The sequence below is a fragment of the Triticum dicoccoides genome, chromosome 2A (assembly GCF_002162155.2).
Source record: "Triticum dicoccoides isolate Atlit2015 ecotype Zavitan chromosome 2A, WEW_v2.0, whole genome shotgun sequence".
Classification (NCBI taxonomy): domain Eukaryota; kingdom Viridiplantae; phylum Streptophyta; class Magnoliopsida; order Poales; family Poaceae; genus Triticum; species Triticum dicoccoides.
In genome coordinates, this window is record NC_041382.1 from 404,925,784 (window position 1) to 404,932,762 (window position 6,979).

Genomic DNA, 6,979 nt, shown 5'->3' on the forward strand with positions numbered 1-6,979 from the left:
TGAACAGTGAGCGATGGCGTTGCCTCTCGATGAACAGGACCCCATGGTGTGGATGGCTGGATGAACAGTAGACAGTGGAGGGGTGCCCGTGGAGGGGTGGTTGAACAGGACCCCGTGGTGTGGAGGGCTGGATGAACAATAGACGGTGGAGGGTGCCCGTGGAGGGGTGGTTGAACAGTAGCCGGTGGAGTAGCGCGCGGTGGAGGTTGGATGAACAGGAGCTCGTGGAGGCTGGAGGAGGTTGACGGTAGCCCGTGGAGGCTGGAGGAGGTCGACGGTGGAGATGAACAGTATCCCGTGGAGTCCCGTTTTGCGGTACGCCATACCCCTCCCGATGAACAGAACCCCTGTTTCGACCGTAGGAGGTCCGTTTCGTCCGTTTTGCGGTACGCCACACCCCTCCCGATCAACAGGACCCCCGTTTCGACCGTAGGAGGTCCGTTTCCTCCGTTTTGCGGTACGCCACACCCCTCCCGATCAACATGACCCCCGTTTCGACCGTAGGAGGTCCGTTTCCTCCATTATGCGGTACGCCAGGCCTCGTTTCCATCGCCTGTTCCATCCAAGCCCTCCCGATGAACACGTCCATGCATTCCGTTCCGACCCAGCCGGTTGGCTCCCACGCGTTCCGTTGCCTCCCGATGAACACGACGCATTCTGTTGCCTCCCCATGAACACGACGCATTCCGTTGCCTCCCCATGAACACGACGACGACATTGTTTCTCCGTTCCGACCCAGCCATGTACACGAGCCCTGGTCGTACGTATGCGCGAGTAGGCGTTCGAGACCCCGCCCGTATGTACACATATGTGGCCGTATTTTCTTTCTTGCACCCTGGCCGCTGTACATACATGTACATGCTACGTGCGTGCCTCTACTACGACACGTGCGCGCCTATACATCGACCAATATGTACGTACACGTTCGCGACCAGAATGACAACGCTACGTACGCTTCGACCAGGTGGGTCCCGACTGTTAGGCACTTCCTTGCGTGCGAAGATGTAGCTGGTGGGTCCCAGCAGTCAGGGGGCGAATCGTTTTTTTGCCCGGACGCACTTCAGATGCATGTCAGTCGTTGACCATGTTGACCAGGCCACGCCGAGAACACTAGAGCGGTGGACGATGGCGAGGCCTAGGAAGGGAACGACACGGAGGCAGGGAAGACTCGGTAGTTGTTTCCCACGCGGAGGGGAGTACGACTGTACGAGGGTTTACTGGTTCGTCTGTCGTCGCCGGAGAATAACAACAGGTGTGGGTGAGTAGAGGGATGGCTAGGCCAACGGTGGGAGTACGGTGGGGCGGTGAGGCCTGCGCGGTAGCAGAGCCGGCCGTGGGGAAGAGGGAGCAGGCAGTCCCGCCGGCGCTTGTTTGAGCGGCTCGAGCAGGAAGAGCAGAGATTGAAGAAGCACGACGGCCGTTGGATGGACATCGTACGGTCACTGGAGCTAGAATCATTCATATTGACTAAGTTGACAAAGCCCTCCGTCCCCGTCAACTTAGTAGGCCCACAGTCAGCCTCCCACCATGGTGGGTCCCAGCTAGCAGGAGGGTATTCATTTTTCTGTGCATAATAAGGAGGCACTTCCGGTGGGTCCGAGCTGACAGCGGGGGGAACATTTTTTTCGCGAAATACGATGGTCCGTTCGATGGGTCCCAGCAGTCAGGGGCAAACGTTTTTTTTGCGAAATACGGTGGCCCGTCTGGTGGGTCCCAGCAGTCAGGGGGGAAACGTTTTTTCCGCGAAATACCGGTGGCCCGTCCGGTGGGTCCCTGCTGTTAGGTGGAGGAATAATTATTTTGCGCATAATAAGGAGGCACTTCCTTGCGGCTACTATGGACCCAACTGTCAGCTCTCCACGTACAGTACTCTTCCGATGGAAGTCGGTCGTTGACCACATTGACCACGCCGTGCCGAGAGCACCACGACGGTGGACGATGGCGAGGCCTAGGAAGGGGACGTCGCGGAGCCAGGGAAGACGCGACAGTGGATGCCCACGCGGAGAGGAGTACGAGGGTTCACTGGTTCGACTGCGGTGTGAGGCTGCCGTCGCCGCAGAATAACAGGGGGAGTGGGTGAGTGGAGGGATGGCCTGGCCAGCGGTGGGAGTAGTATGAGGACGGTGAGGCCTCCGTGGCAGCACAACCGGCCACGGGAGGCAGGAGCATGCGGCACGACCGACGCTACTTTAGGCGGCTGGGGCAAGAAGACGAGAGGTTGAAGAAGCACTATGGCCGTTGGATGGACATCGTTTACCACGCCACGTTGAGAGCACCAGGGCGGTGGACGACGGCGAGGCCTACGAAGGGAACGACACGGAGTCAGGGAAGACACGACAGTGGCTGCCCACGCGGTGGAGAGTACGAGGGTTGACTGGTTCGGCTGCCGTCGCCGGAAAATAACATGAGGTGTGGGTGAGTAGAGGGATAGACAGGCCAGGGATGCGAGTATGATGGGCCGTGAGGCCTGCCCGGCAGCACTGCCGGCCACGGGAGGCGGGAGCAGGCGGTTCCGACGACGCTGGTTTGGGCGGCTGGGGCAGGAAGATCAGAGACTGAAGAAGCACGATTGCCGTTAGATTGACATCTAACGGTCTGACGCTGGTTGAGTCGATTGTTGACTAAGTTTCTTTTTTGAGAAACCTTGTGTACGCATGAACTTAGTAGGCCCACAAGCCAGCCTCCAAATCTGTGGCAAACAACATAAAGCTCATTTGCTATTTTTTATAATTTGCAGCCCATTTGCTAATTCTTAAGTAATTTATTACAACCCATTTTTTGTCCAGGACCACGGTCAAAAAGTTCAACCTTATTTTGCATATTTCGGTGGAGTCCGAACTGTTGTAATCCTGAAATGATAAACATTTTTTTAAGAACTTATTGATTTGCCAAAAAAATCGTTTTGTTTTTGTAAGCAAATAAGACGTGGGACAATTGAGTTAGTTTAAGGGAAAACCAGTGGTAAAAAAATCAGCGCTGGGTGGGAAAAACAACAAAAATAAGGATGTAAATATGAAAAGGGAATTTTATGTGTTTTCAATATAATGGTACGTGTATATGAACTAGCAAAACTATAGGTAGAGATTAGAAAACGAATGTAGGACATGTGTTTCAAGAGGAAAATAGAACTGGGCTGTGTGTTTGATTCAGTAAAAAAAAACTACCTGCGGATGTTGTAAGACAAAATATAATTAACACTGGCGGGCCATAGGCCAGTAGATACCTGCTGGATCTTTGTGCCCCATTGTTGTCGTAGGCTGGGCCTGTTAAAAACAAAACCAACCTTGGGCAGTCTACAGCCCAGTTGAAACTTGCTCGACCTGAAAAAACAATATACGTGCTCAATAAACGAGAGAATTCTGCAAGTACGGACTGATAACTGGGATGCAACACGGATATTGTTTTTTTACCGTGATAATAAGTGCATGCACTTGTTTTGAAAAAATTGGAGAACTGGGAATTCGAACGGCGGGTGCTTATGCTACCCATCAAATAAAAATCAGGTGCCTGAAAATTCGTTTCGAAACAAATGATTCAGCTTTATATCCACGTCGACCCTCGGCATGATGGTTGGAAGCAAATGCAAATTCATACCAAAAGATCATTAACAACAATACCAACTTGCGGACGACGAGGTAGTACAACTACCAATACCAAACTAACTTATAATCTTTTTACTCCTGGCTCTAGTGTTCGTCGGGTAGAAAATCTTGCGGAGGACCAGCTCCCGCTCCTTCTCTTGCTCCAAGTACCCGAGGTGGTACCGGTGCATCACCCAGTTGGTCCTCTGCTGTTCGAAGTTCTTGTTAGTGTGCAGCACCAGAACCTTTTTTGCTGTCCGTCTTCCGGCCATTGACCATCACCGGCAAGGTATTGCCGGTCTTGTGCTACATCGCGTGCATGCCGCACTCCGACTGTATCTTGCGACGTGTCCACATGCCCCTTTTGAACACCTTGGAATTGCGCTGGAAGAAATGCTTCCTTAGGCCACTTAGTGTGATACCTGCAGTATTGTGGAATACACGTTTTAGTGTACCTAGTTGGCATTTTCATAACATCTTTGGCATGTTGCAGTCACTTGTTTCACTTTTTATTAACTGTCAAATTGTAATTGCTTCACCAGGTCTACGTCTAAAAAGAAAAATAGAGCTATAAAGAAAGGAATATGTTTGTGCAAGTAGACGGCCGATCGGTGTCTTACCTGGAAGTTTCTCAGGTTGGGTGTAGCATATGTTGTGCTTGCTGTCGATGGTTGGTATGAGCAAATTGGTGAGAGACTGAAATCTCACGCTGCCAGCATTCACTTTGGACTCAAGGTGCTCGATCAACTCCTGATCCATGGGATCGAACTTGACGCCAACCGGCAGCACCGGTCAATCCTTCTTCGAGTTGCATCGGTAATTCCAGTTATATGGTACTCAATGTATGATCAATCGACTGTTTTAAGTGAATGATGAAAGATTTCGACAGATAAGTGGTACTCCAAATCTGAAGTCCAGAATACCCGAACACGCCGCCGGGATTCTTGTGTCACCTTACGCGCAGCGTGTTGTCACGTCAATTCAATGTGTGGACATGCTGAATAATTTGACTGACGTATACTAGTACTGCTACTGTACTACTTACTAGTCGTATTTAGTGTCACAATTTATACATAGGTTTAACTAACAAGTACGCACTTGAAGCCTAACTGATATATATATATATATATATATATATATATATATATATATATATATATATATATATATATATGGCTTCTGCACAACATCTCCATCATCATTATCAGTACATCCTACACAGGTGAGTTAGGATGCACTTGATCCCAGGAAGGTATCTATCCTTCAAACCAGAGGAGTGCTGCAAACTAACAACAGTACATAATATCCAACAAAAGAGGGTCGTGCTACAGCAGCAGAATACATGGCTCAGTCTAGATATCAGCACGAATCAAGTTGTGCATATTTGCTGTTGGCATGAACCACATCGCCGCATGTCAGGTTTGCAAAAGCCATCCATCGCATGGAAGCTTGATGCCTTTCACACACTGAAGATTATCTGGAAACAAGCTATGTCGACGAATCTCTGGATATGGTGATTCATGAAACCCATGGTATGATGTGTAAACACAGCCCCCCTCGCGAATGGAAGTTGCATAGCACAGTAATCATCACCGGTGATATGATCTATGATTGGTTGGATGATCGGATAATTGAACCCGAGGAACAAGGAGTGGTTGCCGAGGCTGTAAACCCGCCTCTAGTTGAATACGCCTGGACCAACGGAGCTGGGATCTTTCTCGAACACGAAGCAACCATAGCCATCAATGTCACGAATGCTCCACACATTGTACTGCATGTGGTTTGATGTAATGGTTTGATCAATTTGGTATGTGCGAATGAGCATCAAATGATTGGCGTTAGCTGAACGAGCGATAAACCACCACCCATCGGCTGGTATGATTCCAGGTCCTGGAAGCATGAAGGCCAGCGCATTTGCGTCTGCTGCAACAATTCAAAGTGGAGACCAAAAGGACAAAAATAAACAATCATGTTCAGAGTATGTGTGGAATTAAGATTATTATAACAGTGACACATATCATAGACATAGAATTGCAATGCCGTGGTCATAATCATACCCCAAGTTAAAAAAATAAGCCAATGACTTCCATATTCTAGTAATATGTCATGGTTCAAACATCATGTAACAATGAGAGGAAAACAGCTATGACAGCGCCTACTCATATTCTACCATAGCACTTACTACTACTGTTCTCATATCAACTCTAAGCAATAACATGCGTTGTTATAAAAATCTTGTAAACGAGAGTAACATATAGCAATCATGATGTTATGCTCATAATATGTATTCTAACAATCATTAGATGCCAACTATTCTCATATCAACTCTAACAATAACATGTGTGGTCATAAAAATCTAGGAAATGAGAGGAACGTATAGCAATGATGTGGTTATAGACATGCTGTGCATTCTAAATTTGTAACAAATGAACAGGCAGTCGTATTCACAAGGTAAAGATGAGATGAGATAGAACAATTACACGATGATAGATTCCACCAGTATAGGCAGCCAATCTGTGCGTCGACCGCGTAAACGATGCCATCGTGCACTATAGCATCAGACATAAATGTTGCCTCAACAGGATTGATGATGAGCCATAACCATGTATGGCGACCGGATTCCAGATAGACTAATCCCATGTTGAACAAGGCAATGAGCTTGTAATACATGTAGTCTTCTGATGGTGTGGACACTTCACAGATTACAACTTTCTGCAAACAGAGGTCGAGCCAAAAGCTTGACGCGTCTCGTGCGTAGTAGGCAGGAGTGTTCAGCGGGCCGCGAGGTTCGATGGCGGCAGTATCCAACGATGGAAGGGTGATCTCTCACTGGGTGTAGATATCCATGAGATGCCACGGACTACCGGTGTGGTGGATGAGGACGATCCAGTTGGCCTTCATGCCCGCCCAGTAGTGGCCGCGCATGAAGGATAGGTGGACGGGTAGTGGTAGCATGTCGAGGGGCACCACGACAACCTCCGTAGGATCGTCAAGTCGGTGTCTGGGCCACCTGCGAGGATCGGGCATCAGCAAGCAGGGTGTCTTGAAAAGAGTCGGCCGGTTGTAGACGAGTAGACGGTACAAAGACACCGAGCATGCGGCCAGACGGGCGGTGCTGAGTAGGTCCATACGACTACAGATCTGCTCCAAGAGAACATCGGGGAGGGAATTCCAATCGCGGCTCTGCGTGTCAGTCGGTTCTTCCATTGGGGTTTTTGGTGCCTGCGAGCCAGCGGGGAAGTGGATTCGGGCGGGCGAGCGAAGAAGCTTCTCCTTGTGTGGCCGAGCAGTGAGCGGGGGGATATGGTACGCGCGAGCTACCAAGGAAGATGGCGCGGGCGGGCGAGCAGTGAGCGGGGGTAAATGGTGTGCGGCCGACGATGGGGAAGAGAGGAGGA